Source organism: Schistocerca serialis, chromosome 10 (assembly GCF_023864345.2).
Source record: "Schistocerca serialis cubense isolate TAMUIC-IGC-003099 chromosome 10, iqSchSeri2.2, whole genome shotgun sequence".
Lineage (NCBI taxonomy): Eukaryota > Metazoa > Arthropoda > Insecta > Orthoptera > Acrididae > Schistocerca > Schistocerca serialis.
In genome coordinates this window covers 63,403,653-63,427,921 of record NC_064647.1, presented here as the reverse complement: position 1 = coordinate 63,427,921, position 24,269 = coordinate 63,403,653, and the positions used below count along the sequence as shown (strand labels likewise).

General features: G+C 42.6%; 1 pseudogene; it reads left to right on the top strand.

Annotated features, from left to right (window-relative positions):
- The first annotated feature begins 15,840 nt into the window (after positions 1–15,840).
- Positions 15,841–15,957, top strand: LOC126425567 (5S ribosomal RNA; annotated as a pseudogene).
- Positions 15,958–24,269: the final 8,312 nt, after the last annotated feature.

Genomic DNA, 24,269 nt, shown 5'->3' with positions numbered 1-24,269 from the left:
TGGACGATTTCTGCGTGACTTCTGAAAATGAAATTATTTAGAGCAATGGTATATTTCGTGTTTTTTTTTTCAATCGTGTCACATTTTATAGCGTTTTCTTTGACAGTGAATTATTAGGTTTTCTATTCTTTGTTTCAACTGTAACAAACTTGAAATGAATGGAGTATTCCATATTTGTACCCCATAATCTGAAGTGCCAAAAATGTCAAACTTTGTGTTAAGCCTAATTTAGAAATGTCCCTAATGTAGTATGTATTATAAAATATAGGAATCATTAAAATAAGTCCCAAAGCATGTCCTACAGATATTTTGTTTGCTCAATGTGAAAAACTGAGAAATGTATGAACAAAATGGTATTCCGTATTTGTACCACTTCCTCTACTGAAACTGGGACTTGCTCAATTTGTATACCTGCAAATAACATTTCCAGAATCTTAAATAGAGGCTTCTCTATTTTGTTTCGAATGAAGTAGTTTTCACTATACGATTAACATTTTACAATCACTGACCAGAGTCGTAGGTTTTTTGTCTGAAGAAGAAGTTGCAACAGTGAAAATAATTAGTTAAAAAGTTTTCTGTTGCTGTCTTCCTCCGCCCCAAACTGGTCACATCTGCCCCCAAATATGATTTCACAGTGTAATGTCACAGACAAAGGTCCTTCCCAAGAAGTGGGATGAACGATATCATCTTCGAACAGGCCTCTTGTGTGAACAACACGTTGACTGCATATAGCACGGAAAGAAATGCACAGGTCGTCATTACAGCCTGAAAGCACACATGCGACTGAACACTACAGCTTGGATAGGCAGCAACACGAGATAGCTCTGCATACTATGGCGTGAGGTCACAAGGTCGGGTGTGGCACATCCTAGCTCATCGCTGCCAAACTCCTAAATGTATCACATATTTCCTGGAGATTGGAAAAAGGTAAGGCCTTCCTTCCAGCGTAAATACCCGATTTAGATATGTTACAACCTCATCCCCTTCAAAATACTCTACATTAAAACTAACACATTTGTTCCAATGATGTGTCCACTGTTCAAAACATTTTTCATCTTTAGAAATAGCTGACAGCTCCTCCCTCATTTCGTCCTTGACTTCTTCAATATCGTGAAATCGGTGTCCTTTCATGCCCCCTTTCATGTGTGGTAATAAGAAAAAGTTGCACGGAGCTAGGTCAAGTGAGTGAGGTGCTTCTGGCAGCGGAACCATGCCAATTTTGGCCAAAAACTGTCTAACAGAGATGGCTGTGTGTGCATTACCAGAACCAGTCTCGTGCCTGACACAAATTGGGTCTTTTTCGACAAACACTGTTGCACAGTCTTCTTAAACCTTCCAAATAAAAAGTTTGATTGATGGCCTGACCTGGGGGTTCAAATGGTTCAAATGGCTCTGGGCACTATGGGACTTAACATCTGATGTCATCAGTCCCCTAGAACTTAGAACTACTTCAACCTAAGGACATCACACACACCCATGCCCAAGGCAGGATTCGAACCTGCGACCATAGCAGCCACGTGGTTCCGGACTGAAGCGCCTAGAACCGCTCTGACCTGGGGGAACAAACTCTGAATGAGCTATTCCTTTGGCATCAAAAACGCAAAGCAGCATTGTTTTGATGTTTGATCTGAGTTGGCGACAGTTTTTTGGATGGTATGACGACGAAATTTTCCATTGGCTTGACTGCTGCTTTGTTTCAGGGTCATAACCATAGCACCATGACTCAACACCAGTAATGACCTCTGACAGAAAATTTGGATCAGTTTCGAGCTGGTGTTTCAAAGCACTACATGTTCTAACTCGACATTCCTTTTGATTGTCAGTCAGAACCTGAGGAACAAATTTGGCAGCTACACTTTTTGTTATGGCGTGAAGTTAAGCGCCAGCACGCTAGTCGGGAACGACAGGGAAGAGAAGTCTTTGTGAAGAAGTCAGCTAAACGCACATTGACTGGACCTCACTCCAGGACAACAATGCCACAGCAGTGGCCCGTATGTGAAGGGAACATAACTGCTGCGACCGACTGGTGACCGCCCAGTCCAATAGCAGCTTCAAAATAATCGAGTTCGATAGCAGCGTCAACTCTAGTCACTTCGCTTGTACTCTCTATGTAGCGCAAACTTGGGATTGTCTATGCTGAAGAAGATTGGTTATTTTGTATGTAGCCCTTTGCTTGCGACACATCTGTGTGACTACCAGAGTTAAGTATTGTAATTATCTTATTGTAATAAAACTCATTAATACAACTTATTTGACTGTTCGTTAGCGGACCGAGTATGCAGGCTTCTTAGACACTACGCTTTTCATCCCCAAAACTTCCGTTAAAATTGGCTGAACCGAGCTCCGAGATAACCCACTGATTTCTGAAAGTTGATCAATTGTCTGTCGACGTCTGTGAGCACAAGCTCTCGAATTTTTTCAATGTTTTCGTCGATTCTGGCAGTTGATGGATGTCCAGAACGAGGTTTGGCATCAATCAACATGTCGCCATCGACGACAGCAACAAGTAAACTGGAGACAAAGAAGCAGAGGCCACCAAAGCTTTGCTGTTAATAAATACGTATGGGAATTGGATGTACGTCTTGATTTCCTTCTCCTCTTTCTCTGTCCATTTTTAAATCGAGCAAACCACATGTATACTTGAGTTTTGCCATCGTGTCATCTTGGTAAGCTGTTTTTAACATATAAGCAGTTCCAGCAGCATGTTTACCAAGTAGAAAACAAATTTTCACAGCAGCTCGTTGTTCACTTAAACTTGCCATCATAGAAAACGAAAGAAGAACAAAACAGCGCCAGCTAACACAGTCACTGCAGACGAACACAACCAACCAGGTCGACAACGCAGGCGGCACTGAACTGGTAATGAGTTGCGCTTTAGACGCCTAGCGGCAGAAATGCGTACTGCACAAGCTCCGCCCATAGCAATATTATCCCGGGTTTTTTGGGTAACCTCTAGTAGACAGCTCTTAAATGTGTAAAACGCAAAGTATTTACAAAGCCAGAAAAAACGCAACATCGTGTTCAAAAATAAACGGTAAAAAATACCGGAAATTGCTTGTCGCGGTTTCAAGTGCGCATCCGTTGGTCTCGTTCTAAAATCGGTCACAAGATTGAAGCACCGACCAGGAAACGTGTTTCCAACTACACTATCCTCCGCGTGGAACACTCTCCGCTATTGAGGGACGTGGACAACAGGGTATTTAACACTAAGGAACAGCTGTATACTTCTAAATACACATCTGATTACTACCTTCATTGTTATAAGAATTGCATAAACAGAATGTTCCCCGTGGAGTTATTCTTATACCTCTTTTGAACTAGATCATTGCGATCAACAATGCTCGACGCGGCAATGGAAACTTGAAACATACTTTTCTCTGTTTATGTGTAGACAGCATGAATGGAAATTTAGAAACAAGCTAATCTTCCATTTCTGAAACGTTGCACGTTGTAATATGGCTTCGATATTTCTGTTGTCTCTGTCTGGCCATACTGATCATTTTCGTCCCGTCGTCAAAGATTTTGCTGCCTGAATGCAAATTGGTTTTTTCACTGTGATCGTGCTAACGTTTTTAAACTTAGAAGATTGATTTGATAAGCTGCAGGACTAGCCTACGTATCTCATCATATCTGGACTCAATATGTACGGGACTTTAATGTTTGTAAAACAATTCTATATGTACTACATGTAAATGAAAACATTTCTAGTCAGTTACCTTTCGCCACCATCTCTCATGAAGCTTCAGCAATTTCTTGGCGAGATCCGCTTAGAGTTCGAGTGACCGTCTTCCAGAATTGTCGTACGGCAATCCCCTGGAGCGTTTACACTCTCTGGAACACAGTATGCGGTCCCTCACCTCAGGGGAACGGTGATATGCTACACTATGAGATTAAAAATATCCGGACACCTGGTTCAAAATGACTTACAAGTTCGTGACGCCATCCATCGGTAACGCTGGAATTCAATACGGTGTTGACCCACCCTTAGCCTTCATGACAGCTTCCACTCTCGCAGGCATACGTTCAGTCAGGTGCTGGAAGTTTTTTTGGGGAATGGCAGCCCATTCTTAACGTATTGCTGCACTGAGGAGAGGTATCGGTGTCGGTCGGTGAGGCCTGGCACGAAGTCGGCGTTCCAAAACATCCCAGAGGTGTTCTATAGGGTTCCAGTCAGGACTCTGTGCAGGCCAGTCCATTAGAGGGATGTTATTGTCGTGTAACGACTACGCCACAGACTGTACATTATGAGCAAGTGCTCGATCGTGTTGAAAGATGCAGTCGCCATCCCCGAATTGCTCTTCAACAGTGGGAAGCAAGAAGGTGCTTAAAACATCAATGTATACCTGTGTTGTGATAGTGCCACGAAAAACAACAAGGGGTGCAAGCTTCCTCCATGACAAATACGATCACACCATAACACCACCGCCTTCCAATTTTACTGTTGGCACTACCCATGCTGGCAGATGACGTTCACCAGGCATTCGCCATAACCACACATTCCCATTGGATCGCCACATTGTGTACCGCGATCCGTCACTCCACACAACGTTTTTCCACTGTTCAATGGTCCAGTGTTTACGCTCCTTACACAAAGCGAGCAGTGATTTGGCATTTTCCGGTTTGATGTGTGGCTTATGAGTAGCCGCTTGACAATGAAATCCAAGTTTTCTCACCTCCTGCCTAACTGTCGTAGTACTTGCAGTGGATCCTAATGCAGTTTGTAATTCCTGTGTGATGGTCTGGATAGATGTCTGTCTATTACACATTACGGCCCACTTCAGCTGTTGGCAGTCTCTGTCAGTCAACAGACCTTTGTGCTGTACGTGTCCCTTCACGTTTTCACTTCACCATTACATCAGAAACAGTAGACCTAGGGATGTTTAGGAATGTGTAAATCTCGTGTACACACATATGACACAAGTGACACCCAATCACCTGACAACGTTCCAAGTCTGTTAATACCGTGGAGAGTCCCTTTCTACTCTCTCACGATGTCTAATGACTACTGAGCTCTCTGATACGGAGTACCTGGCAGTAGGTGGCAGCACAATGCACTTAATATGAAAAACGTATCATTCTGGAGGTGTCCGGATACTTTTGATCACATAGTGTATTATGTTTAATCTTTGTTGTCGTGTCATTGCAACATTAAAGAGGACGACGGAGAATGCGTTATTTTTAAATGAAATAAACTATGTGGCAAAAGTATCCAGACATTCCTATGTAATGGGGAATTGACCACATGATGTTATGAGATGCATATTCAACAGTATAAAATGAGTCAGGGGCTATTCTGTTGTCATTAGAGAAGTGGTGACAGCAGAATGTGTCTGTCAGGAGAGTTCAGCGACTTGTCATTGGATGTCGCCTGAGTAACAAGCCCATCAGGGACATATCAATCCGACCGCTACGGTCGCAGGTTCGAATTCTGCCTCGGGCATGAATGTGTGTGATGTCCTAACCTTAGTTAGGTTTAAGTAGTTCTAGTTCTAGGTGACTGATGACCTCAGCTGTTAAGTCCCATTGTGCTCAGAGCAGTTTGAACCATATGACAGTTCAAGCCCTCTAAAGCTGCACGAGTCGAATGTTGGTGATGTGATTATCGAGTGTAAACCCTGAGGGTCAACCACTGCTGCATCAAGATCAGGAGCCCTTCTGTACTGACGGTCCTGGGCACTTGCACAGTGAGAAGGGTGGTTTCACAAAATCACATTAAAGCAGGAGGAGTCACTCGTGAGTCCCAAAGTGCTAGCAGCGGTCTAGCTACCACGATGACTGTGGGTGCTGAGTTCAAAAGAACGTGGTACAATGACCTAGCAGATCCTCATAAGCCACTCATTTCTGTACCCAGTACTAGGCGACACTTGAGGTGGTGTAAAGAGCAACGCCACTGGGCAGTGGATGACTGGAATTGACCAATTTGGAGTGATGAGAGACTTTATACTTTGTGTTAATCCATTGGAATGGTTTCAGTTTGACAAATGCGTGAGGAACGTCGTCTGGCATAGTATGCAGTGTCAACAGTGAACTACAGATATGGGGGCGGTTTTCGTGGTTAGGTGGTTGTCCCCAAATTGAGCTTAAGGAAACATTAAATGCGGAAGCTAATGAACACGTTTTACAACACTGTGTACAGTGTACAGTAGAGGAACAGGTTGGGGATGATAGTACCACCGTGAGAATGAACCTTGTCATACTGCAGCATCTGCGAGGTGATAGTTCATTGACAATAACATTCCTGAAATGGGCTAGTCTGCCCACAGCCCCAGTCCAAGACTAATGGAAAAGTTTGTGTTGAGTCATACATTTACCTCCAGGTACCAACGTCCAACATCAAAACCTTCTCTGGTTTGGGCTCCTGGGGAAGAATGGGCTACGATTTCTCTACAGACATTCAGACACCACACTGAAAGTGTTCCCAGAACATTGCAAGCATTCATAAAAGACGCTCACACCCGATATTAATGGCCTCTAATGGATGTTTCTGATCAGGTAATTTATAAAGCTAGTGAAAAATCTGTACACCCCCAAATGAAAACAGCATTACGTATTACGTGAACACAAGTATATAGGGCCTTTTAGCGCAATGATTATGCACAGCAGATCATTAAGATATCTGCTCTCTGAAGAGACTGGCCACTTCCAACACAGAAATGGAAGGTAAACATACACAAACCAATGTATATGACCGTTTGGCACACTGCCATGTCAGTCACTCATGACTTAAACTATTATTTTAGAAATGCTAGTGTCATCCACATGTGAGACAGAAGAAGTATGAGCCTTTCTGATGGTTTTAGGGTGGAGAACTGGTACCCTATGGTGATCGAGCATGTGTTCTCTTAGGTTCAAACCACGCAAAGACATCAACGAGAGGTCACTACCACCTAAAACCACTGTAGCACGATTCTCAGCTTTTGAAGGAAATAAAATGAGGGTTTAACATCCCATCAACATTATATTATTAGAGACGGATCTCATGCTCTGACCATTTGAGCGATAGGGAAGGAAATTAGCTGTGTCCTTTCAAAGCTTGGAGCCATTTTGGGTAATCATGGAATATCTAAATCTGGACGGCTACACACAAATTCGAACCAATACCCTCTCGAATGCGGGACCACTGTTCTAACCACAGCGCCACCTCGCTCGGTGGGCATGTGACACGGGTAGTTACCCTGTTAGAAAATGCCATTACCATTGGGAATGACATCAAGATTGTGATACGAGTGGTGCACAATAATGTTCATTTAGTTCACAGCTGTCAGCGTGTCCTCGATCTCTACCAGAGGTGCCATGGAAAGCTATACTGTGTCCACTGTACTGCGTGTACTACTGGTGGACGAGTGTGCCAGCACTACCAACAGAGACGTCCAGTTGAATAGTGAGGTGTTTTGTCATCCATCGGTCACCTCCAGTCAGATGTCTGCACGTTCCAACATTGCAGGACTCGCAACCATATGCAACCGGCCAGCATGTGAAAAATCGGATAGCTTTGCACGAACTTGTTGCAATGATGACAAACGCCTCACCCAGCGACTTACCGTGCTTACATTCGCTGCCAGGTCTCCGTAGACATTCTGCAAGCATCTATGAATATCTGCAATGCTCCGCTTGGAACGCGCCGCCCTCCATTCCAAGGGAAATTTTTAAGGCTATGTATAGTGCTGCCACCTACTGGAACATCATCGAACTACTGAGGCTAAAGCTGGAAACCCCACGATGTCCAACAAAGACCTACGCATTTTTTCAATCGAAATTTGCCGCCCCTCATGTGTGTAATACTTACTACCCCCGCCAGCCTGCGTCCATGGAATAGTGCATGGTTCACCTGGATAGCAGCATGTACAGTCACGACCATTGACCTGGTGTAACAAGAAACGTGATTCCATTATTTTTACAATCAGGTGACACGGTTCCATTGATGTATGGTCCAAACTCTACGATCCTGTGTCAATCTCTATGATCCTGTGCCAACTGGAGTTTTAACTGATGATATACTGTAGTTGGTTCAACATGGGAATGGGGTGGGAGCCATCTACTGCGGACACCCATGTTCAACAGTGTGGACTGAACGGTGTGCTCTGAAACACCTGTGTTTGCGTCAGCATTGTAATCTGTCATTGAACCTGCCACACACCACCGCCTGTCTTTTCTACAGAGGGGCAACAAGCCACAAACCTTTGTATTCTGTGATGACGCGTGCACGATGTAATATAACGTGGCAAGAAATGATATAGTGTGGTGAAGTTTGGGACGTATATCGTTGCTTAACACAAGAAAACAGAATACCACGTCATATTACAGATATCCTCCACCAAATAAATAATACGTATCTTGTGTAATCCGGGGTGCTGCTTCTTAACGTTCCTGTAGGTTCGTCTTGATGTTACTGCATCGCCACTCAGGAATCGTGTAATGGTAGAAATAAGCTCCAGAAATACGTGCTCACAAAGAATTTTTTTTCGCACGCTAGATGTTCGGCGGTGAACTACATATAAAACTGACTTACCACTGTCTCATGACTAATGTCAAACTCAACTCCAACTCACAGTATGATGACGTACAAATCGCCTGTATTTATATGATTTTAAACAATTACTGACATTGTTACACAATAAATGTTTAGGTTTAACAATTAAAACTTTTACATACATCTTCCCAAATTACATAGAAATTTACATGAAATAAATTTGAATAATTTCATACAAAGACAGGAAAAAAACTGTTTCTATGAAGATTATAAATTACCTGTTTTACCATTACAACAATATATTTCGTTAATTTGCATATATCATTTTACTTACTTACTTAATCATCCTATCATTTTCAAGTGAACAGAGGGATTAGTTTTATTGAATGAAAGGCTGAGATTCAATTAATTAAATTTTGTACGAGTAAAGCTTTACATTTCTGTGTAGTCGTAATTACAATTCCATTACTAACACCAATTAAAACATTAGTATGCTTAATTCTGACTGAACCGTTTCATGTCATGTTTCTATTATGGATACAATTTGGTGTTTTAGTTTGAAAACATAAAAATAGCTGTCTTTCGATGACTAGAAATATTTGAACTTTAACCATTAATTACTCCATAATTACTATAGTAATTTTATTCCTACCATGTGCCTGAAGTTTCTATAATGTACAAATCGTAATGGTACATCAACTTTTAATCCAACATGTTTCCTTCATTCTGCATTTCGGTGAGGCACAATCGTAAACAATGTCAAAAGAATAGCTTAAATCAATGCAAATTGTTAATTTGCTTCAAAAGAAAATCTTTAGTATATTCGATTCCACACAACCACAAAAGACAAAATCAAAGTAGCACACTGATATTACACATATGCCCTCTTCGGGAGAGTGGGGATGAGACTAGTAAAAGGATATAATGTCCGGAAGGGTTGTGGTATTACAATGGCCAACGCCATGTCACCTACTTGTGATTTCTCTGTCCTTCAAACACTTCCCACAGCACCTCACGTTCAGCACCCGTGGTCTAGGGAAGCGTCTTTGATAATAATCAAAACGTCCTAGATTCCGGGATCGAACCCCGCCACCACTTAAATTTGGAATAAAAATTATCAGCAATGGCGGCTGAAGACTTCCAGAATAAGAAGTCACCCTTATTCAGCCAATGGCCTTGTCAAAGAGGGCGGAGGGGTTGGTAAAGGTCGAGAACATTCTCTTGCCTGTGGAGTGAGAAACTGCTTCTAAAGGCGGAAAAATCAGCAATGGTTAATGACATGAGGACGCAGAAGGCAATAGAACCCCCTGCATAAAAGACAAAATGTGTATCCACAGGAAATGAGGCCTGTAATTGAGAAAGTGTCGTGATGATGTCTCCATTGGTAAAAGATTTTAGTATAGTCCCCCATTCGGATCTCCAGGAGGGGATTGCCAATGGGGAGGTGACGATGAGAAAAAGATTGAATAATCAACGAAAGGATAACTTTCTTCAAGTCGGGGTGTAGTATGTCATAAGTTTGATCATGGTAAGGAAGCTGGAAAATCTGAAAAGGAAAATGTTAAGCTTCACAGCAGATGTAGAGAGGGTCAATGAAGTGAAATGGCAGGCAGACAAGAATTTCTGGTCAGTAGAGTATAAGGTAATATCAACAACAGCAGAAAATGGTATAAAGGGAGTAGCATTCGTTATGAATAGGAAGAGTGAATTACTGTGAACAGTTCAGTGTTAGGGTTGTTCTTACCAGAATCGACAGCAAACCAACGCCGACAACAATAGTTCAGGTGTAGGCCTACATGCCGACGTGGCAAGTGAAGATGAGGAGCTAGAGAAAGTATAGGAGGATATTCAATGGGTAATACAATACATAAAGGGAGATGTAAATCAGTCATGGGAGACTGGAAAGTGGCTGTAGGGGAGGAGTTGAAGAAAGGGTAATGGGAGAGTATAGTCTTGGTAGTAAAAACGAGAGAGCAGAAAGACTAATTGAGTTCTGCAATAAATATCAGTTAGTAATAGCGAATGCTCTGTTCAAGAGTCACAAGGGAAGGAGGTACACTTGGAAACGGCTGGGATATACGGGAAGATTTTAGTTAGATTACGTCACGGTCAGGCAGAGATCCTGAAATCAGATATTCGATTGTAAGGCGTACCCAGGAGCAGATACAGACTCAGATTACAATTTAGTAATGATGAGGAGTAGGTTGAAGCTTAAGAGACTAATCAGGAAGTGCGCAAAGAAGTGGGATACGGAAGTACTAAGAAATGATGAGGCTGTAATGAGTAGCTCAGTAGGCAGTACAGCTGAAGAGGTATGGACATCTCTAAAGAGGACAATCACAGAAGTTGGAAAGAGCACCACAAGTACAAGGAAGACCACTTTGAAGAAACAATGGGTAACGGATGAAATACTTCAGCTGTTCGAAAAAAGAAAGAAGTACAAAAATGTTCAGGGAAATTAAGGAAGACAGAAATATAGGTCGTTTAGGAACGAAATAAATAGGAAGTGCAGGGAAGCTAAGGGAAAACGGCTGCATGAAAAATGAGAAGAGATGGAAAAATAAATGATTGTTGGAAGGACGAATTTTGAACACTGGAAAGTCACCATCGGTGAAATTGAAAGCAAGGGTGCTAACATAAGAGTGTAACGGGAATTCCACTGTTAAATGCAGAGAGCGAATAGGTGGAAAGAGTGTGCTGAGGGCATATATGAGTCGGAAGGCTTATCTGATGTGATGGAAGAAGAAAGATGAGTCGACAGGGAAGAGATGGGTGATCCAGTATTAGAATCAGAATTTAGAAGGACTTTGGAAAAGATCAAATAAGGCAGAAGGGATAGATATCATTCCACTATAATTTGTAGAATCATTGAAGGAAGTGGCAACTAAAGGGCTATTCATGTTGGTGTGTAGAATGTATGAGATGTGTGACATAGCGTCAGACTTCCGGAAAAACATCACGTGCATAATTCCGAACATAGCAAGAGCCGACAAGTGCGAGATTTATCGCACGATCATCTTAACAGCTTATGAATCCAATTTGCTTACAAGATTAATATACAGAAGAATTGAAAAGAAAATTCAGGATCTGTTAGATGACTATCAGTTTGGCTTTAGGAAAGGTAAAGTCACCAAAGAGGCAGTTCTGATGTTGCGGTTGGTAATGGAAGCAGAACTGAAGAAAAATCGAGACTCGTTTATAGGACTTGTCCATGTGGAAAAAAGTAATGTAAAATTGTGTAAGATGCTTGAAATTTTGAGAAAAATAGGTGTAAGCTAAAGGGAAAAGTGGGTAATATACAATATGTACGAGAACCAACAAAACAAGAAACAATAAACCTGAAAGACGAAGAACGATGTACTCAGATCAAAAAGGTTATAAGTCACGGATGTAGTCTTTCTCCCCTACTGTTAAATCTATATACAGAAGAAGCAATCACGGAAATAAAAGGTTCAAGAGTGGGATTAAAATTAAAGTGAGAGGAAGTCAATGACAAGATTTGCTGATTAGCTTTCTATTCTCAGTGAAAGTGAAGAAGGACTGCTGACGTTTTAAACGGAATGAACAGTCTAATGAGTACAGAATATGGATTGAGAATAAATCGAAGAAAGACCAAAGTAATGAGTAGTAGCAGAAATGAGAACAGCGAGAAGTTTAACATCGGGAGTGATAGTCACGAAGTAGATGAAGTTAACGAATTGTGTTACATAGGCAGCAAAATAACCCATGACGGACGGAGCAACGAGTACGTAAAAACAGACTAGCACAGGTGATAAAGACATTTCTGGCCAAGGGAACTCGACTAGTATCAAACGTAGGTCTTAACTTGAGGAATAAATACTTGAGAAAACACGTTTGGAACATATTATTGCATGGTAGTGAGACGAGTGCTGAGGGAAAACCAGAAGAGAAGAGAAGAGAATAGAAGCATCTGAGATGTGGTGATACAGAAGAATGTTGAAAATTGGGTGAACTGACAAGGTAAGGAATGAGGAAGTTCTCCAAAGAATCGGTGAGAAAAGCAACACACGGAAGACATTGAAAATAAGAAGGGACTGGATGATAGGACATCTGTTAGGACAACAGGGGATAACTTTTATGGTACTAGAGGGATCTGTAGAGGGCAAAAACTGTAGATGAAGACAGAGATTGGAATACGATCTGCAAATAATTGAGGACGTAGGGTGCAATTGCTACTGTGAGACGAAAAGGTTTTCACAGGAGAAGGAATCGGGTCAGAAGACTGAGGACTTAAAAACCGATCAGCTTCTCCATTTCCGATATTGTCGTTCACAGGCGCCAGGTTCCAACAATCTGCCCTATGCAAAGTACCTTATGTCAGTAGATTGTCCACATTTACAGCTTCATATCATAGCTAGAATGATTTTCAATTCGTCTCTACTGCGCTTATACACTTTCAGTACCGAGTCACATGTCCAAAATGCTACCAGCCGGCATTCAGTCTCGCAGTGAGCTGCATTCATAATGTTTTGGCTCATCAGGATGTGTTAAAATTCGCTATCAGTTTTCTTGTTTCAGGGTGTAACGAAAAGGTATGACCAAACTTTCAGGAAACATTCCTCACAGCTAGGCGAATAAAATATGTTACTTGGACATTGCGAGTGTTGCCAATTGAAAGAAGGTAATTGTGACATTCCTGTACTGGCATCAAGCGTGTAGCATCAACTGTTTAGTGTTCATCACTGACTTATGGTTCAAATGGCTCTGAGCAATATCGGACTTAACTTCTGAGGCCATCAGTCTCCTAGAACTACTTAAACCTAACTAACCTAAGGACATCACACACATCCATGCCCGAGGCAGGATTCGAACCTGCGACCATAGCGATCACTGACGTAATTTCCGGTATAGTGCAATGGAGTGGAAAAATAGTCAGATGCTGAATGGATTAGCTGAGGGTAATACCTGAGGCGCTCAACACATGTATTGGGAGGGATTTTCAGAACGACAGTGCCCCAACAGGAGGACGTTAGAAATACGAGGGCAAGCTGGAAGGTAATGCCTCTAAATTTATTCTGTTCTCAATGCCGGTTGAGGTATTAAATGTGATGCGTATTACTCTGTCTACTTTCCTTCTTTGCTGACCCAATTTGCAACCCTCTGCCGCCAGAGAGCTCCGATTTATAGCTGTAACATGGCAGCGTGTAACGTGACTGTGTTGCCGCGTGAGAAACAGCGTGCTGCAGTCGAGTTTCTAACTGCAAAAGAGTTCCCCTACATTTGGAGTACCCTATCTATCAGCATAACAATGCCAGACATAGTGCTGTGTTTCAACATGACTAACTGTTCGAACATTTTACGTCACGGTTCGGGAAATTTCGGCTTCCGTTCGATCTTTTGATTAGCCCGCGACCTAGTTACTGGTGTTGGTACTATGTCCAGGACCAGTCTTAGCGTTCTTGACTACACTATGTGATCAAAAGTATCCGGACACCACCAAAAACTTACGTTTTCCATATTAAGGTGCATTGTGCTGCCACCTAGTGCGAGGTACTCCATATCAGCGACCTCAGTAGTCATTAGATATTGTGGGAGAGCAGAATGGGGCGCTCCGCGCAACTCACGAACGTCGTCAGGCGGTTGGGTGTCACTCGTGTCATACGTCTGTACGAGAGATTTCCACATTCCTAAGCATCCCTAGGTCCACTGTTTCCGATGTGATAGTCAAGTGGAAACGTGAAGGGACACGTACAGCACAAAAGCGTACAGGCCGATCTCGTCTGTTGACTGAAAGAGACCGCCGACAGTTGAAGAGGGTCGTAACGTGTAATAGGCAGACATGTATCCAGACCATCACACGGGAATTCCAAACTGCATCAGTATCCACTGCAAGTAGTATGACAGTCAGGCGGGAGATGAGAAAACTTGGATTTAATGGTCGAGCGGCTGCTCATAAACCACAAGTCACGCCGATAAGTGCCAAACGATGCGTCGTGTGGTGTAAGGAGCGTAAACATTGGACGATTGAACAGTGAAAAAATGTTGTGTGGAGTGACGGATCACGGTTCAGAATGTGGCGATCCGATGGCAGGGTGTGGGTATGGCGAATGCCCGGTGAACGTCATCTGCCAGCGTGTGTAGCGCCAACACTAAAATTCGGAGGCGATGGTGTTATAGTGTGGTCATGTTTATCATGTAGAGCCTTGCGCCCCTTGTTATTTTGCGTGTCTCTATCGCATCACAGGCCTACATTGATGTTTGGAGGACCTTCTTGCTTTCCACTGTTGAAGAGCAATTTGGGGATGGCAATGGCATCTTTCAACACGATCGAGCACCTGTACATAATGCTCGGCCTGTGGCATAGTGGTTACACGACAGTAACATCCCTGTAATGGACTAGCCTTTACAGAATCCTAACCTGAATCCTATATGGATGATAATAGCAAAAATAACTGTGAAATACAGACTAACATCTAGGATGCAGGCCATATATAAGACTGGAAACTAATGGATAACTAATAGAGTCTAAATTTGAACGTGGCCATTTCTCAAACTTTCGTTCGTCCTGTGGTCTAGTAACATCTGATGGTATTGCCTCCAAGTTGAGTCTTGAAACTTCCTTGCAAATTACAACTGTGAGCCAGATCGAGACTCGAACTCGGGACCTTTGCCTTTCGGGGGATGGGGGGGGGGGGGGGAGTGCTCTATCATCTGAGCTACCCAGGCACGACTCACGACCCTTCCTCACAGCTTCAATTCTACCAGTACCTCTTCTCCTGCCTTATAAACTTCACAGAAGCTCTTCTGCGAACCTTGCAGAACAAGCACTCCTGGAAGAAAGGATATTGCGGAGACATGGCTTAGCCACAGCCTGGGGATGTTTCCAGAATGAGATTTTCACTCTGCAACGGACTGTGCGCTGATATGAAACTTCCTGGCAGATTAAAACTGTCTGCCAGGCCGAGACTCGAACTCGGGACCATTGCCTTTCGCCGGCAAGTGCTGTACCATCTGAGCTACCCAAGCACGATGTACGACCCGTCCTTACAGATTCAATTCTCAATGTCTCCGCAATATACTTTCATCCAGGAGAGCTAGTTCTGTAAGGCCCGCAGAAGAGCTTCTGTGGAGTTTGGAAGGTAGGAGACGAGGTACTGGCAGAACTGAAGCTGTGAGGAGGGTGGTGCGGGGGTGGGGGGTGGGGGGAAGGAGGGGGTGAGTCGTGCTTAGGTAGCTCAGCGAAAGGCAAAGGTCCTGTTCGAGTCTCGGTCTGGCACACAGTTTTAATCTGCCAGGAAGTTTCATATCAGTCCAAGCCCCGCTGCAGAGTGAAAATCTCATTCAAGTTGGGTCTTGTATTCTCGCGACAACAATTACAGGCAGTTCACCACGATGTATTTCGTTTGTTGGGCAACGGCCTTGCCGCAGTGGATACACCGGTTCCCGTCAGATCACCGAAGTTAAGCGCTGTTGGACGTGGCCGGCACTTGGATGGGTGACCATCCAGCCGCCATGCGCTGATGCCATTTTTCGGGGTGCACTCAGCCACGTGATGCCAATTGAGGAGCTACTCGACCGAATAGTAGTGGCTTCGGTCAAGAATACCATCATAACGGCCGGGAGAGCGGTGTGCTGACCCCACGCCCCTCCTATCCGCATCCTCCTCTGAGGATGACACGGCGGTCGGATGGTCCCGGTAGCCCACTCGTAGCCTGAAGACGGAGTGCTTTTTATTTCGTTCGTTGGACATTTAGTTCTTGATTACTTTTCTCCCTCATTTCATCTTAATGCTGCATCTTCTTTTCGAACTGATTTTTAAATCTTTCACGCGATTTTTAATGGTATTTATACAGAATGTTTTTTGCAGCTAATTTGGCAAATCATTAGTCTCTGATATACAAATAAAATGTTGTACTGGGATTAGTCAAGCAACTTCTTCAGAGGACTACATTATCGGTTTTGCCTGTTGCCTTTGTTTAGAAATCTGCATGAATGTATGTATACGCACACATAACAATATTTCATAAGAAATCATACCAAAACGCTATTCAAATACAACACGAGGTTGCGCAGTGTTAAGATTTAATCTTATTTCCTTCTGAGTTTCGCGAAATTGTCAAATTTTAAGCAGAGCCGTAATTTGGTCGGTTGGTTGATTCGAGGGAAGGGACCATACGGTGAGGTCATCGGTCACATCAATTTAGGGAAGGATGGGGGAGGAAGTCGGCCATGCAGTTTGAAAGGAATCATCGCAGCATTTGCCTGAAGCGATTTAGGGACATCACTTGAAACTTAAATCAGTATGGCCGGACGCGCGTTAGAACCGTCGCCCTCCCGAATGAGAGTCCAATGTCCTAACCACTGCGCCACCTCGCTCGGTCAGCCATAGTTTGTTGTTGTGGCTAGTTCGTAGTTTCTTGCCTATCCCTTGCACTCACGCCGCAACAGTAAAACGTCATGTAATTGTTCGAACAGAATCGATACTGTATCGAACACAGCAGCGCACCATTATCACTTGCCAGCCCTAGCCAGGCCACACACCAGCCATCGATGTGACATCTGCAACAATCCAAAGCCGCGGCATTGTCGTCGATCGTCCTCCATACTGTTCCGACTTGGCCCCAAGCAATGTTAATCTGCTTCCAGAACTTAAAAGAACACCTTCGAGGACTTCATTTCGATATTGATGAAGCGGTGCAAAGCAAAGGTAAGGTTGTGGCTCCGTCAGGGAAGTCAAACATTCTACAGCGACGGTATAAAATCTGGTCTATCATTGGGAGAAATGTGTTCGTCGCGTTGATGTCTTGAAAAATAAGTATGTAGACACGAAGAATAAAGGTGCAGTATGTTAATAAGGTGTTTTATTCACAACGCTTTAAGAGTATTCACATAAAAGATTTGGAGGCATTATTTTTCATCATGTCCTCATAACTGATCATCGTCTTAGGGAGCCTGGGACGTTTAAGCCTACTACTCAGGGCTAGAAAAGGCCTAGAAGGACGAAGACACCTCAAATAGAGGAGAAATTTCTTGGCACAATTGACGATTACCTGAAAGTCGGCGTAAGACAATTAGCTGCGACAAGTAATGTTTATCACATGACTGACTGGTCGGTGTTACAAGAGAATCTGTCATATCCTTACCAGGTCCAGCATGTGCAGACACCATCAGCAGTTGGCTCTACTGCACAGGTACACTTCTGCGAATGGTTCATTCAACAATGTGTCAAACCTCACTTTAGTGCAAATGTGCTGCTCGCCGATGAGCTTTCGTTTCAGAGTAGATGATTAAGATGTTAAAGAGTTGCAGAAACTCACCTCTAGTATACAAGCAGAAATAAAGCGTTTCCAGATCACTGCCCATATAACATTTTCTTCCTCTATATGTCAGAAAAGTTTCCTGAAAGTTTGGCACCTTGTGTAGTAATATTATTCTCGAACTAAAGCAGATTCAGTGGGAATAGCTATCAACTAACAATATGATACTCTGGAAAAACATTTATTTATTCGCCAGCTTAATCATATTAATGCAATGCCATCAATCACTAAAATCAACAAATGCAGTTAGACGCTAATTATTAACATTTCTCTTCCATACTATTATTGATCCTTTATTGCTAGATACTTGTAAATATCTTTAGTTGTGTTTGTGTCAAGAAATTACTCTAATTGAGTGATTAAGCAGTAAACAATCCAAGATGAGAAAGATTTCTCACCAGACGAAATTCTATGAACAATAGACTTACTGTGATGCATTACACCTGTAGACACTTGTCGGATCATGGTAATATATTTCATCTCCGATGAGCAAATAATCGCAAAATTGTAAATTTTACATTTGTCATGTTACAAATAAGAATTTACATGGCTATGTCACGTTTATATCATAGTATTGTCCGCTCCTGGTAGCTGAGTGCTCAGCGCGACGGAATGCCATACCTAACGGCCCGGGTTCGATTCCCGGTTGGGTGGGAGATTTTCTCTGCTCAGGGACTGCGCGTTGTGTTGTCCTTATCATCATCATTTCATCCCCATCGACACGCAAGTCGCCGAAGTGGCGTCAACTCGGAAGACTTGCACCAGGCGAGCGGTCTACCTGACGGGAGGCCCTAGCCACACGGCATTCCCATATCATGGTGTTCAGTGCGCTGGCACTCATGTAATGTTCCTTATTATTTTGAATCATCGTCGTGATTCGAAAGCTGTAAATTTGTTTTAATTAATAGTAAGGGCATCAACAATGCCTAAAGCGGCTAGGTGGGGAACTGGAATGGGAAGCGAGAGAGCTAAGACAATTTGATTAACCCTCGAGCAAGCGCGCTGCGGTATAGGGTACAGCACGTTTTGTTTTTTGCTAGTGGCAACACTGCTTTTTGTCCGAGATTACTGGTACAATAGCTGCTGCTCTACTGTTGTCTCGGCTACCAACTGTTGTAGTTAATTTCACTCTGTCGCTTTCTGTGTGTCTTCGGTTCTGCGAATCTGTTGACAGAAGGCTACTGGTGTACAAAGTACAACATGCGCCTGGTCCTGTACGTAAATACAATTTGGTATGCACGTGCAAACGTGAATAAATATTTATACAAGATCAGCAGTTTGAAAAAAAATAATTAGTTTGTTACTTATCCAGGGAAATGACACCAGAAGAAAAACCCAAAACCTGCAGAGTTGTCAGATGGGTCGGATCATGAACCGTGCAGTGGTGACAGTGGGGAATCGGACGAGGAAGTGGAAATAATTCAAGGAGGTGAGCACGGTAGCGATTCTGAGCAAGGCGTACTCTCTGTTACTGAAGGTGACAATAGTGATTAGTGTGAAAATGGAACTGTGGAGCATTTTGTATTGGCAGAGAGAAAGTTATAAAGTGGAGAACAAATGAGTACTTCAACCAGAGTAAAGTTTTTAATATTTATACCAATGATCAGCTCAATACAGACCACGCCAGGCATTTCATATTATGCTGATGATACAGCAGCGGCTGCCCAAGGAAAGATGTATGAAGTGGTAGAAGAATAATTGACTTCATCTTTGGATACACTTTATCTTTAGCATGCCAACGATCTAAGGCCAAATCCCAACAAGGCTCACATGTGCACATTTCACTTATGAATAGAGAAGCACAGAGCAAATCTGACATGTGGCAAGGCAAAAGACATCAACAGTGCTCAACACCTTCATAATATATTTCTGCTACTGTTGACCATATACTGTCCTTCAAGAAACATTGCCATAACTGTTACATCCTAGCCAGTAATGCCACCCGAGCCCGCTGCCAAAAGGTTGGCAGCATCAAAGTCCGGACGCCGTCCGCATAAGCAGCGCCAGCGAGACAGGAAATCGCCGCAAGGTTGCGCGCGCCACCGCTGGCTTCTGGCTTCTTAAGCGCTGGAGTCGCGAGCGCTAGGACAGTTCTGTATTCGCCGCTCAGTTGTATACTCGCCACCGAATTGTGTACTTGCTAGTCAGTCGTGTGTTCATCGCAGCAGAGTTGTTGTTTGTCGTCAGCCGCCGCTGACCTAGCCGCTCCGACTCGAACTAGACAGATCTCTGTAGACACGGAGTTCACTACGGTGTTTCTGTATCTTCTATAATAAAGATAAGTACCGACTTTTATTTAATCAGAGTGTTTGGATTTTCATCTTTCTGTTCACTGTTCCAGCGGACCGGTCGGCCCGCTATTAAAAGTGTGGCGGTGACTTCGTAAGCCGTTTCTACAGCGAATTGTTTGTCGCTAAGAACACCACCACAAAAATAACACCAGGACAAAGGTCACTGCAACGAACAATGTTTTAGGAAGCTCACAGATACCACCTGGAGAGCTAGTCCTCATGTCCTGAGACTGAAGAATATGCCTCATCCATGTGGAGTGCATCCTCACACACCAAGCAGGTTGACATTGCAGCCAATGAAACCAATGTGGCCAAATCCAGTCGACACATACAACCCAACTCTGTTGGAACTGTCCCCCCCCCCCTCCCCCTACTGTCAGAAGAGCATTGCTTCTGAGGCGACAAGGGCAAAGCAAATCAATGATACCTATGACCCGCTGCATGATCATCAAGCCCAAGCCCATCGACCAAAACCCAGCAAGAGCTTGAAACACGTATGTAACATAGCAGCGATGGCGAGGCATTGTAGCATCTGTGACCAGAGAGTTTGCGCTTGACCGCGAGAGTGTTGCGAGCGGTTCTCAGTACTCTGTCAGCAGTCGTTGCGAGTCTGTAGCTCTGAGTAGTCGTGGCGTGCAGTACGCTAGTAGTCGTCATGCAGAGCGGTCGGTCAGAAGTAGCAGCCCAGTGCGGTTGTGTGATGTAGGCGGTCGGCAACACTGGTCAAGATGCTGAATGAGGTACACTGTTAATTAATATAATCATTAGACAATGTAAAACTTATTTATTGTAATCAATCTCTAACAAGTCCCCCAATAATAATTTTGATTTCAAAAGCATTTTTCAAAAATTTTATTTTTTATTGAACTAAAGATTTCGTTGCACTTCCCATTTCATTCCACTTCCTTTGAAGAAAAATTTCAGTAAATTCACAAAAAAAAGGAATATTATTATTTGCAATGCAGTTCCTCCAAGCCGTGTGCAGAAATAAGAGCAGAAATTTGACATCCAGTTATTCTGAGGTAAGACTTTAATTATGATTGTTTTACACAGGACCAAAGACCGATGTTTCGGTTTAATTGAATTTTCTTGTCACTGAATGGACTTTAATTTTTTGGTGAAGAATTTATATTTGAGTCAGATTGCGAATTTCACATTTTTGTTCCCATTGTCAGTACATTTCATTGTGGGCAGGTTACGCATAGAGCAATGTCCATTAGCATTCTTAAATAATATTGACATTCCTCATGTAAATTTTTGTGGGGAGGTTACACTCGGCTCCCATTTCTATTAAGTATTGTCTTTCTTTTTTCTTTTAAAATTTTGTGGGGAGGTTACACTTGGCGACACCCAGTCCAGGATCGTATTTCGTTGAGAGTCTTTTGAGCGACAGTCAGATATCTGCTCTTATTTGCTTAGATATAATTAGGATTTGGCGCAACGCTTTTACTAATCTTGTGACTTTCTTTCTACAGGTCAACGGCAATTCGTTGCTCTGTTGTATTTGTGTGTTGCTTTTGCATTGTGCTTATTTATTTTCTGAAAAATTGTGACTATTGTAAAAATGCCGCGAAAGACTGTGAATAGTGTATCGCGAGGTATTTTGAATGAAATTACCGACTTAAACAGTGTGACCGATAGTAATTATGACACGCAGTGTGATGATGACAATCCTGCGTTCACTAACAATCAGTGCATTACAACCATTAATGATGACTTTTGTCTTAATGATGAACAAACGAACTCGGTTATGTCCTCTGTTGATTTGACGACAATCGATGACGCGGGACGCTCTATTGTAATGAGCGCTGCCCAGCTTAACACACCCGATTTGGAAAATTCAAGTAACGAACAGACAAATTTGTCTAATGAAAACGAACAGGATACTCAAAGTACGATGGATCTATTTAATTCCGAAATAATGTCTGACAGTGTACATTCGACTGACAAACCTTTTTGTGAATCTCAAAATAACCAAATGGTTACAGAAAGCGAAACAATTCCAGATCCACCATTAAACACCACAGAGAATAGAAATGCTAATTTTTTGTCGGATCCACTTAAGGCATTGTTGCTGCAAATTCTTGAAAAACAAGACAACAGTAGTAAAGATTTCAAACAACAATTTAGTGAACAGAGCGAAAATTTTAGACAACTCAGAGAACAGGTCAAACAACAGAACGAAAAACTTGACAATAATGCCGAAGATCTCAAACAACTTAGGGAACAGAACAAACAACATAATGAAAATCTCAAACAACACTTAAATGAAAAATTAGACGACAATTCGAGACAGCTTAGTGAACAAATTAGAGCCGTTGCTGCGCAGTGCCATGACACTAAGGAACAGTTGCGCGTGGAAATTGAGACTTGTTCACAAAAAAATAGCGAAGAAATAAAGTCTGTTGCGCAAGAATTAAGGGAAATGCAGACAGCCGCAACAGAAACACTCAGAGACGAAATTAGCGGAGTCGCTAAACAATGCTCTGAAAAAGCTACACAATTACGGGAAGAGTTTAAAGCCATGACGGTAGAATTTTCGCGCACAGTGGACGCAAAGATAGACGCGAAATTCGAACAGCAGAACACTCAGATTAACGAGCGCTTTAATCAGCACATACAGAACAGTGATACGCGTTTCCGCAAATTTATTCAGGATCAAAATAAAGTCAAACGTCAGGTTATGGAAACAATCACTGCACAAAGACAAGAGGACAAACGTAAAATGTTCGCGAAAGCGAAGACGTATGTAGACAATAATATTACTACAGTGTCCGACAAAATTAATACCATAGAACAGTTGAACGCGGAATTAAGGGATGAAATTTCTGATCTTAAATCAAAAACAGATACACACACAGTAAATATTCAAACAGTGACAGATAGATTCGAACAATTAGATCTAACACAGGATTGCGATGTCATCAAAGCTGATGTTAAAAAACTGAGCGAAACTACGCGTAAGTTGCAAAAACAGATTAATGCGTCCGATTCTAAAACCGATGATCAGGCAAAAATACTGACAGAAAAATATGATGAATTGGCCAGTCGTATTGATGCTATCGAAAGTGCTAATGACAATAAATCAGACGATACTGCACCGGTTTCATTTAACCAAACACCTGAATTTCAAAATTTACAGCAGACAATTAATGAGATCGATTCATCTAACAATACGTTACGTAGGAAGTTGTCAAATTTACAACAAGAAGTAACAGAGATCAAAAACATTTCAGTTAATAACATACCGCAACAGACGCCACTTTATGAACATGTGTCAGACTCACGCAGCGCGTATAATTTGGGTAATCTACAGAGAGTACAGGACTTAGATTCCGATCAACCACAGTTCAATAGATTCTCTTACGATCCTGAACCTGTTCCATCACACAGAGATGATAATTTCGACTACAAACATTTTCTGTCAGTGAGAAAGTTTAAGGTTTTCAAAAACGATAGAACGCAGATTCACCCACTGGATTGGATTCAACAGTTTAGCTTTGCTCTTCCACCGACTTGGCCTGTAACACATAAACTTGAATTTATTTGCAGTTTTTTGGAAGGCGAACCGGCAACTCGTATGAGACCAATCGCGAGACAGTGTTACTCGGTAGAGGAATTTCAGAATGCTTTTCTGTCAGCGTACTGGTCGAAGACGACACAGCGCGGAATTAAAGATCAACTAATTAGTTTGCCAAACTATGAAAACTCTATGAAACACGTATGTAACATAGCAGCGATGGCGAGGCATTGTAGCATCTGTGACCAGAGAGTTTGCGCTTGACCGCGCGAGTGTTGGGAGCGGTTCTCTGTTGCGTCTAGCAGTCGTTGCGAGTCTGTAGCTCTGAGTAGTCGTGGCGTGCAGTACGCTAGTAGTCGTCATGCAGAGCGGTCGGTCAGTAGTAGCAGCCCAGTGCGGTTGTGTGATGTAGGCGGTCGGCAACACTGGTCAAGATGCTGAATGAGGTATAGTGTTAATTAATATAATCATTAGACAATGTAAAACTTATTTATTGTAATCAATCTCTAACAAGTCCCCCAATAATAATTTTGATTTCAAAAGCATTTTTCAAAAAATTTTATTTTTTATTGAACTAAAGATTTCGTTGCACTTCCCATTTCATTCCACTTCCTTTGAAGAAAAATTTCAGTAAATTCACAAAAAAAAGGAATATTATTATTTGCAATGCAGTTCCTCCAAGCCGTGCGCAGAAATAAGAGCAGAAATTT